We start from the raw sequence: 12,259 nt of genomic DNA, 5'->3' as shown, positions 1-12,259 counted from the left end.
TAATGCTTTCTTCAAATTTCTCAGATGGAACTCTTTCATTTGTAAATAAATATTGATTGAAAAGACTTTACTGAAACGTTTCCCATCAAGATTTAAAAAATGTGATTGTCCAAATTGCAGACATAAAATGAATAAAATCCATGTTTGCCATACTTCATTATTTGTAACAAATTTTACGGCATTGGATAATTAATTCAACGCTAATAACAAGACGAGTAATTTTTTAATTAATCAAACATGTGATATTCCCGCGCCATCAGCCATCGAACTAATTAGCCAAACTCCGCCGCATGGCGCCCAAGTTGCCACCACTGACTGGATCAGATCTTTTATTGCCACCGCGCTCACAGCACAGATGAAAAGCATTGAAAGCATTACACGAAACGCAATGCAATGCAATCAAGGCGAACAAATCAAATGTTGTGAACAACTGAAAAAAAATTACTACCATTTGATTTCAGGACTAGAGACAGGTTGAAGGAAATTTCGACCGGGACTGGTGGTTGTTGTCTGATAAGATGACACTCCTTGAAAACCATTTGTCATCGATTGTTAGTATCGATGGTGGCAGAGACAGAGAGAGAGAAAGAGCCGTATTTCATTATTTTTCGCTGAATGTATGTTCAATCCCTGCGGCCGAAACATTTGCATGACTGGCAAAAATTTGTGCAAATGCTGAGTTGTTGGCTGCCACACATTGGTTGATGACGCGACCACCACCAGAAATGTTGTCAAATAACTTGAAAACCGACAATAATGTCTGTCGAATGCTGAAAAAAATTGCTTGATTATTTTCAGGAACAAAAACTAAAACAACAAATCTATGAAAAACTGAACCGGAACACACAAAAGACATTTCCGCTTAACAAAATCGACCTCAACAACACACACGCATACGGTTTATTATTATAATGACAATTATGTGAAACTAACAATTTCACAGTAGCCCTCTCCAAAAAAGGCAGAAACAGGCAAACACAGGCATGTGTTATAGTCTGCCACCATTTAAATACCCACTCTTGCACGAAATCGTAAAAAAAGTTATAGTTTTGAGCTGTTTTTTTTTTCTTTCTCAAAACATTATAGCTTTGTCCAATTTCACGCAAGTCATAATTACCCTTTAATATGCCACTTTAATAATTTACTCGGTCAGCTAGAAAATTTCTAAGTTCACGTTTTCTGTTCGGCATGATCTGTTTGACACGAACCTTTTCTTTAGTAGATTTCTCCGCTCCATTAGCTAGGAAACTTTTATTTGTGACCCAATGTCATATGTGTAAATCAAAGATTTTTAGATGAATTCTATCAAATTTTTCGATTTAAAAACCCACTACTTAGCTAGTTCAAATTTTTAAATGATTACAGGGAAAATTCAGCAGATTATGAAAGTAGAGCTAAAAAACGAAGACACGGGCATCGGTGTTTTGAAAATTTATAAAATCAAAGTAATCTAAAATGGGCGGCGGCACACATTTCACATTTTTTTTTTTTGAAATTTCGGATTCAAATTCCATGGATTAGGTATACAATGTCTTCGGCAATATTATTGATAACAATACTTGGATTATTTTGATTGAAAATGTTAATCCCTCAAGCGATTTACCAAATATGGTGAAAAACTCTTATTAAAGGTGATCGTATCAAGTTAAAACATTCTACGAAATTATATGTAATTAAAATCTGTAATAGAATCCCAAAATACTCAAAGAACTATGAATCTTATCAGAACGCCAAGAAACTATGTACAGTGGAACCTCTCAACAGTGAACTGAGATGGTCGACCGACATTTGTCCATTGTGAGAAGGTGTCCGCCTGTAAAGTTTTGTATACCCTACACCACATAGTGGTAAGGGTATTATGTCTTTGTGCATTTGTTTGTTACATGGAGAAGGAAGCGAGATTGACCCATATTTACTCTTGACGATCTTCATAAAATCAATTTTTAAGTTGATTTATGCATGTCACTTCGTCTGACCGTAGGCCCGTCCGTCTATCCATGTATTTTTGTGAACAAAATACAGGTCACATTTACAATCCGACTTATATGAAATTTTCCAAACAATAAATGATTGCCCTAAGGACGAAACCTATTGAAATTGGTGAGAATCGGTTCAAATTTAGATATAGCTCCCAACAAATTTCGGGTTAATTGTGCACCAAATAGCCAATATCAGTCCAAATTTCCAGAATTTAGGCACATCCGACCGAATTCAATATAGAAGCAAGTACAACAAGTTTGGTGAAAATCGGTTCAGATATAGCTATAGCTCCCATATATATGTTTCATCCGATCTGGTCCCTCACATGCGTGATATTCACTCCACAACAATAATCTTTGGTACTAGATATCAGGTACCGCTCAGTAATTAGTTTCTCAAATTTTGCCAATATGGGTTTAGATTTGGATATAGCTATATTTATATATTTATCCTATTTCAGGTTTCTTGTGTATCAAATGGTTTTTGGTACCTGATAACTTATGGAGCTCAAAAATACCCACACGCTTATCTTTACCCGGTATCAGGTTTATTGTGTACCAAATAGCTAATATATTTCGACTGAATTCATCCTAGAAGCAAGTACTTAAAATTTGGTGAAAATCGGTTCAGATATAGCTATAGCTCCCATGTATATGTTTCATCCGATCTGGGGTTTTATGTCCCTCACATGCGTGATATGCACTCCACAAGAATGATATTTGGTACCTGATATCAGGTACCGCTCAGAAATTAGTTTCTCAAATTTTGCCAAGATGGGTTTAGATTTGGATACAGCTCCTATTTATATATTTATCCGATTTCAGATTTTTTGTGCACCAAATGGCCAATATCAGCCCCAACGGACTGCATTCTTGCACTTCCGACGGAATTTAGCCTAAGAGCAAATGCTTTAAATTTTGGCGAAAATCGGTTTAGATATAGTTAACGCTCCCATATACAGGGTGAGATAAAAAACTGCAACAAAGTCAAACGCCACAATTTTTAAATTTTTTTAAATTATATTCAAAGGAAGCAAAAAATGCCGGAAATATCATCAAATTTTAGAATAAATTTAGATTTGTTCGAATTGGTCAACTTTGGCACGAATTATGGCCTTCAAACGGCCAATGAAATTGTCACACGCTGCCCGAATATTGCTCTGCGGTGTTTTGGCCCATTCCCGGCGAAGCGCTTGCATGAGGTGATCGACACTTTGGTATTTTTTAGTGCCAACATTGCTTTCCAAAATACTCCAGACACAAAAGTCCAACGGATTGGTATCCGGAGATTTTGGTGGCCATTTTGCGCTGGAAATGAAGCGAGGAACCTCATTTTGTAACCATTCTTGGGTGGCGCGTACTGAGTGCGATGGTGCTGAGTCCTGCTGGAATGTCCAAGGTCTGCGGTCAAAAAATTTGCGTGACCAAGGCTTTAATACACCCTCCAGAATATTTTCGCGATAATATTTGGCATTTATTCTGATGCCACGGTCGATTAATACGAGCGGAGATCGACCACCGGCTGTTATGGCGGCCCACACCATCACCATGGCCGGCGCTTGTGTTCTGTTGGCCAAACGAGTTCAGCTGAACTCTTTGGCAAGTAAACACGATCATTTTGTTTGCTCATCGGAGAAAACCAAATTCGGCAGTTCACCACTTTCGGTCAAGCGAAGCAACTCTTTAGCTCTTTTGAGTGTATTTTCTTTCCGTTGCGGTGTAAGTTCTGGCACTTTTTGGAATTTCTATGGCTTCACCCCGAGCTCGTTTTCAATATTTGCCGAATGGAATATTGCGATATGTTCAGGTCACGAGCCATTTTACGGCCACTGCGACGCAGGTTTCGATCAAGTCGCTTTTTTTACTTTTCGAACCATTTCTGCTGATGTTGCTGTTTTCTTCCGTCCACTTCCTTGACGTCGAGCTACGCTACCACGATAACGAGCGATGGTATGAGACAACTTATTCACATTTACATGCTGGAGTGCTCTAACGATTTTTGGTTTTCCAGCCAAATATAAAGAAATCACACTATCACGCTTGATTTTAACAGAAATGAAAGCTGTTTGAAGTTGGTTGCAGTTTTTTCATCTCACCCTGTAATCTGCCCCACCGGACTTTTTACCTTTCCTTGCTGATTATTTATTTGTTTATATTTAACAAAATGTAACAAAAAGAGATCGGCGGACACCTCCTTACAATGGGCGAATTCCGGTCGACCGTCTATATCCACTGTTGAGAGGTTTCACTGGATATAAAAGAGTAGTGAAATAACTGACTAACTGATTGAAAATCAACGTCCAGACAAAACTACTGAAGCTAGAATATTTAAATCTGTGGAGGTCAATCTTGGGTTTTTGGACCTTCGTATTTAAAGGGCACGAAAAGGACTAAAATGTACTAAAAATCGAATACTTTGTATTGGACAAACAAAAAGAGCTAGAATTCTAAAATTTGGAATGAGTGTCACTGGTACCATATGGAATTATGTGAACGGGTGGAGCTAAAAACCTAAAATTTACTATGAGAATCCAGGTTGGAAAGTAAGTTTGTTATATGAAGGTGGTTTTGGAAATGTGAAATTCAATAGCACGAAAATTACTTAGTAGTGGTATATTTAGCACAATTTGGTATTGGCTGGACAGATAATGCTTGAAATCGGAAATTTGCTATTTGGGTCGTTGTTCATGTATAGCCTGGACATCTGTTGGTGGTTTCGGAAATGTGTACTATAATTGTGCAAAAAGTACTGAATGCTACTATATTTGGCATTGAGTGAATGTATATGGCTAGAATCTCGGGATTTGATATGACATCTGATGTTGAGATCTGGTGGTGGTTTCGCACAAACGTACTATAATTGTCGAAAAGTACTAAATTGAGTTGTAATAAATAAGATATTGGGTGAAAGGATAGAGCTGGTATACCGAGATTTGACATTAAGATCTCTGTTGGTTTCTAGGGCTTTATGTCCATTGTGGAATGGCTTTACTAACATCCTCCTCGATAAACTTCAAAATGAAGAATTTGGAAGACTTTTTGGTGTAATAGGTAAACATTTTCCTATTACTCTTTTCGAATTAGGAAAAAAATTGAATTATGTGAGAAAACCTTGAAAGTGTCTACGTCTGAAAACTTAGTACGATGCATGAAATTTTGATTAAAATTTTAATTATAAAATATATTAAAATAAACATATATAGGGTGTACATCTGTCGACAAATCCGACAAATATTTTTGTCCAAGATACAACTCCGAAACAGTTTTAAATAACTAGATCATGTGACCACTTGATGGATAGGTATTTTCATTAGCAAATGATACTTGTATTGTCCATATTGGTTAAGTAGGTCCGGGTTTTGGACCCGAACTTTCGGGTAAAATATCCGGGTCTGCCCCAAGAAAAAATACTTTCTCGCATTCAGGTTGCAAATACCTACCTCTGGAAAAAAACGAGAGTTTTTACAAAACTAGAGTTAAGCCTGGAAGGATTTATTAAAATTTCGTATTTGAAGTTCCTAATGGGCACTGCAGCCTATGACAGAAAATTGCATATGTATATCTTCGTATAGGCCCCAATAGAACGATAACTCTCTCTAATGAGCATTTTTATACCCTCCACCATACATGGTATGGAGGGTATATTAAGTTCGTCATTCCGTTTGTAACTCATCGAAATAATCATTTTAGACCCAACAAAGTATATATATTCTTGATCAGCGTAAAATTTTTAGACGGTTTAGCTCTGTCCGTCCGTCTGTTGTAATCACGCTACAGTCTAAACGAATTAAGATGGGAAGCTAACATTTTGCACAGATCTCTCTTTTGTCTGCAGGCAGGTCAAGTTCGAAGATGGGCTATATCGGTCCACGATATCGCATAGCCCCCATTTAACAGTACCTCCTATATTCGGCATTTTGATGATTTTAACAACATTTTTCAATGGAATTGTCTGAAATTCCACACAAGGAGTCCCTTATGAGTATTTCACCCTCTGAAAGAGAATTGTCTATATAGGTCCACGATATCGTATAGCCCCCATATAATGGTACCCCCCGATATTCGGAATTATCTGAAATTCTACACAAAGAGTCCTTTGTGAGCATTTTACCCCCTGAAAGAGAGTTGTCTATATAGGTCCACGATATCGTATAGCCCCCATATAACGGTACCCTCCGATATTCGGTATTTTGATGATTTCAGCCACATTTTTCAATGAAATTGTCTGAAATTCCACACAAGGCGTTCTTTGTGATCACTTTACCCCCTGACACAAGGGGTTCTGTGTGAGCACTTTACCCCCTGACAGAGAATTCTCTATATAGGTTACCGATATCGTATAGCCCCCATAGAACGGTACCCCCGATATTCGGAAGTCCACACATAGATTTCTTTGTGAGCACTTTATCCTCTGAAAGGGATTTGTCTATATAGGTCCACAATTTCGTATATCTCCTACACAACGGTACCCCCCGATATTCGGGATTTGGATGATTTTAGCCACATTTCCCAATGGAATTATCTGAAAATCCACACAAGGAGTTCCTTGTGAGTACCTTACCTCAGACATAGATTTGTCTATATATCGTATATCCCCCAAATATATGGGCACCTTCCGATATTAGGTATTTTAAAGATTTTAAGAGAATTTTCAACGGATTTTATTTTTTTTTGAAAATTTTTTAATTCGTTCCAAATGGTGGAGGGTATTCAAAGTTCGGCCCGCTTGCATTTTTACTTGTTATTAGTGTTATTACCATTATTAATAATATTCCCATTTGAATATTTGGTACAAATTCATCAGACAGTTATATTGAAGCTACACAAAAGTGTGGATTCACTTTGCAAAAATAGTCTCTAGCCCGTGGGAACACAAGGTGCCAAATTACAATCAATTCAGTTGAAAATATGTCTCAAACATCCAGACCAAATTGGAACAAATGCTATTATGTATTAACAATTATTGTATAAAGAACGTTTTATAAAAGACACCAATTTCATCAAATTGGGTGTACTTTTAACGGAACTGGTACTGACTAATGTACCCTTCATAATATGGTAAAGGTTGTAAAAAAGTTAATTTCACACTTAGCCACAGTATTCACAACCGACTGATTTCCATGTCCATAAAATTGACCATTAATTTGCAGTGATGTCATTCCAGTTCTCTAGGTATATTCTTGATAAATGCATCTGTTACCTGAAATATTTTACAAAAATTTAGCATTTATCTCAATATTTGAAAGCTTAAGGTAGCACTTAGAGAAGAGGTGTTTACAAAACCACATCATACCAACCGTACATAGTTATCTTCGAAATCCTAAAATGGCAAAAACAAAATAAAGATTTCAATGAATTTCACACAACAAAAACACCAAAACACATTCATACACATATTGGGAGCCAGCATGCGAGGCACTCACTCTGAACCGCAAATGGTTAAATCACAAATAAATAGCTATTTTCATGTTTTGACGAGTTCGACATGTCTGACACAAAACCCATACCAAACAACATGGCCGAGACACAGCAACACAAAAATAGTTTCGTTTAAGTTTCAATTCGTTTCGGACAATTAGGTTTACTTAAATAACTGAAAACGACCAAAGATGACAGGCGCGACCGAAAAACAACATGGATCTGTCCATGGGCATTTCTGTGACAACCAAGCAACGAGGCAGCAGCAGAAGCAGCAGCAGTCGGGCAAGCAGTTAGCCTGTCAACAAACTGTTGATGCTGCTGCGTCCGCTGTCACAATCAATGCCAATAATTCCTGCGTATAAATTGTTATTTTACAACTTTATTTTGAGGGTAATTTCCAAACCTTTTACGGCAGTTCCAATTAAACAACAAGTCCCCACAGAAAATGCAGCTCCACCCGTTTGTTCGATCATGAGTGGCAGCATAAACTCCAGCTACATAAGCCAAATAATAAACGATCGTTAGCATTACAGACAGGTTTTATTGTCGTTCAAACAATGTGACAATTGAATTATTGAAAAAAAAAAAAAAAACAAAATTCAAACACCATCCATCCAAAGAAAAACGATCACAAATATTTGATAAGGAATTTTCATAGATGTTGGAAATTGTGTTTAACGCGATTTCAAACGAATATTGACAATTTCATTTTTTTAAATATTTATACCTGATAGTTTGTGTTTTTAAGTTATTAAAAATTATATTAATAATATGCGGCTGGAGTCGGACAAAAATCGGACAGGACTGATTATCTAATACTCTAAACCACTCGAGATATTTTTTACAGGGTTGCCCATATTCGACGGACCCATCTGGCAACGCCATAACTTTTGACAGAGATGTCACATCGCTTAATAACATACCGCGTTTGAAGCGTCAGTCCAAGCAGATTTTTACCATGAACCAATACACGCCACGCGAGCGCTCTGAAATAGTTGAAATTTACATTCAACAGAAGAAGTCAATTGTGAAAACTCAACGTGCTTTTAAAACATTAAAAAATGTGAGAAGTGCGCCTTCTAAGAACACCATTAAGCGTTTATACGAAAAATTTTCGACTGGTAAGACACTTTCTAATCCGAAGCGGCCATATAAAAGTCGACCAAGGCGATCGGCCGAGAATATCGCTGCCGTACGAGCCAGTGTTGAGAGGTCCCCAAGAACATCCCAAAAACGCCGTTCTCAGCAGTTGGGCATGGCTTGGTCCATTTTACAACGGATTATTCGCACTGATTTGCATTTGTTCCCGTGCAAAATTCAATTGACGCAAAGAATGTTGCCTGCGGACAAGACTCGTCGATTGGAATGGACCCAAAGAGTCATCGAAATGGCCGAAGATGACGAGCAATTTTGGAACAAAATTATCATGTCCGATGAAGCCCATTTCACATTGAATGGGACTGTAAGTAAGCAAAATTGCCGTTTTTACGCCACTGAAAATCCTCAGGAGATTCAAGAAGTGCCTCTTCATGACGAAAAAGTCACAGTATGGTGCGGCGTTAGTGCGAAAACGGTCATTGGGCCGTTTTTCTTCCAAAATGAAAATGGTCATGCTGTTACCATCAATCAGGAACGTTATCGCGACATGATGACCAATTTTGTGATGCCAATTATTCGTCGAAAGCGTATGAGGCAGTTCTGGTTTCAACAAGACGACGCTCCACCGCACACAAGTCGCATAACAATCGATTTTCTGAAGAATTTGTTTCCGGGCCGTTTGATGTCGAAAAGTGGTGATTTGGACTGGCCACCGCGTTCGCCCGATTTGACGCCGCCTGACTTCTTCTTATGGGGATATTTGAAGTCAAAGGTTTACGTTAACAAGCCAAGGACCGTAGAAGAGCTCAAGGACAACATTCGTGAAGAAATAGCTGCTATTTCGGCCGAAATGTTGGCAAAAACGATGGAAAATGCAGCAAAAAGGGCACAATACGTCATCAACGCCAGAGGCGGCCATTTGAGAGATATCATATTCAAAAATTGATGTAAACAAATCTACTCGGAACAAATTAAATGATTAACATTGCCAATTGCCAAATTTTTAATTTTTTTCTTTGATTAAAAAAAAAAAAAACATGGGTCCGTCGAATATGGGCAACCCTGTACTAGCAAGTGCCCGCTACCACGCCAGCAAAAATTACACCTTAAAATGTTAGATTCGTTTCAACAGTTTCTTGGTAGACCTTGTTATACCCTCCACCATACATAGTATGGAGGGTATATTAAGTTCGTCATTCCGTTTCTAACTCATCAAAATAATAATGGTAGACCTAGAAAGTATATATATTCTTGATCAGGGTAAAATGCTAAGGCGATTAACCATGTCCGACCGGCCTTCAGTTGTACTCACGCTAGAGTCAAAACGAATTATGATAGGAAGCTAATATTTTGCACAGTCTATATCATGTCTGCAGGCAGGTCAAGTTCGAAGATGGGCTATATCGGTGCCCGATATCGTATAGCCCCCAATATAACGGTTCCCCCGATATCCGGTAGTTTGATGATTTTATTTCCATTTTTCAATGGAAATGTCTGCAAAACCAATGCCATATCTTAACCACAGACAACAAGATTAAAGCTCTATTCCTTCACCCAATACCAAATTAAGCACCACTTAGTAGATTTCGTACAAATATGAGAGATATAATTATTCCAAATTTTGACCATTTTTAGGGAAGGTACCAAAAGGCATTAACTGATATATGTCATCTTTAACGAATTTAATGACTACTTAAAATTTTGATCTGTTGTGGGGGAGGTACCAGCAGCAGTTGGCCTATATAGCCCACCTTCACTCCAGATTTTCGTTTAATTAATATATTAAGATGCGTGAAATTTGAAGACAATGGGTCTCATATTTCACACCCTTGCACCCTTTATGGTGCTATCTTTATGTACAATTTTAAGAGCATTGGATACTCAATTCGCATTTTATGAAGTTTTAATTATCCAAAAATATAACCCTTTGTGGGGGAGGTACCAGAAGGTGTGGACCAATATCGCACCAGATCTAATATTTATAAAAATATTGGTATGTGTGAAATTTGAAGACAATCGGGCTCCTATTTCACAATTTATAAGAGTTATAATTATTTCAAATACTGTGTGTTTTCTCCCCTGACCAAGAACTGACAAAAATATTAGGATTTGTAAAGTTTACTCAAAATTGGGCTATCTTCTCTCTTCCTATGAGGTAAATTATTTTCTTTGAAAATGTTGACCTTTTCTGGGGTAGGTATCAGAAGGACTAAACCGATATTGCTCATATCCAAACTCGATCTAAGTTCGACAATAATATTATGATGTACGCAGTTTTAACCAAATCGGCTTTTCCCTACGGGAGGAATCGTGCGTACCAGCCAGACAGACGGAGGGACACCCCTAGATCGACTCCAAATGTCCTGAAATGGATTTGGTCCACAGAGACCTAGGGTCTAAAACCGTTGGGTCGATGAGGCACGTTTTGGCCGTTTCAAATGATACATGCCCTCTCTGGCCATATGATATATATTTTTAAAAGATATCGGGTTAAAATTGTACGATTTTTAACTTAATCGGTGAAACATATATATTGGGTCCACAGGGTGAGATAAAAAAACTGCTACAAAGTCAAACGCCATAATTTTTAATTTTTTTATAATTTTTATTGAATGAAAGCAGAAAATGTCGGAAATAGCATCTAATTTTAGAATAAGTTTAGATTTGTTCGAATTGGTCACCTTTGGCACGAATTATGGCTTTCAAACGGTCAATGAAACCGTCACACGCTGTCCGAATGTTGCTCTGCGGTATTTTGCCGGCGAAGCGCTTGCTTGAGGTGATCGACACTTTGGTATTTTTCAGTGTCAACCTTGCTTTCCAAAACACTCCAGAGATTTTGGTGGCCATTGTGCGCAAGAAATGATCATTTTGTAACCATCTTGGGTGGCACGTGCTGAGTTTGATGGTGATGAGTCCTGTTGGAGTGTATGAGGTCTGCGCTCGTATTAATCGACCGTGGCATCAGAATAAATGCCGAATATTATCGCGAAAATATTCGGCATTTATTCTGATGCCACGGTCGATTAATACGAGCGGAGAGCGACCATCGGCTGTTATGGCGGCCCATACCATCACCATGACCGGCGCTTGAGTGCTGGTGGCCAACCGAAGGTTTCACATTTTCAGCTGACCTCTTTGGCAAGTAAACACGATCATTTTGTTTTTTTTACAAACTGCTTGAAAACGAATGTTTTCTCATCGGAGACACCAAATTCGGCAGTTCACCACTTTCGGTCAAGCGAAGCAACTCTTTAGCTCTTTTGAGTCTATTTTCTTTCTGTTGCTGTGTAAGTTCTTGCACTTTTTGGTTTTTCAATGGCTTTACCCCGAGCTCATTTTTCAATATTTGCCGAATGGAATATTGCGATATGTTCAGCTCACGAGCCATTTTCCGGTCACTGCGACGCGGGTTTCGATCAAATCGCTTGTTCACTTTTCGAACCATTTCTGCTGATGTTGTTGTTTTCTTCCGTCCACTTCCTTAACGTCGGGCTACACTACCAGTATCGCGGTAACGAGCGATGGTACGAGACACAAAAGGTTTATTCACATTTAAATGCTGGAGTGCTCTAACGATAGCCACTTGGTTTACCAGCCAAATATAAAGTAATCACACTATCAAGCTTAAATTCCATCACGAATAACTTGTTTTCTGGAAAATTCGCACCAAAATGCTTTTGTACTCTTGTAAAAAGGTGGCTTAGAAATGACAGCAGTCTGAAGTTGGTTGCAGTTTTTTCATCTCACCGTGTATATGG

Source organism: Musca domestica, unplaced genomic scaffold, assembly GCF_030504385.1.
Source record: "Musca domestica strain aabys unplaced genomic scaffold, Musca_domestica.polishedcontigs.V.1.1 77, whole genome shotgun sequence".
NCBI classification, from domain to species: domain Eukaryota; kingdom Metazoa; phylum Arthropoda; class Insecta; order Diptera; family Muscidae; genus Musca; species Musca domestica.
Note: the sequence above shows the minus strand (reverse complement) of the source record.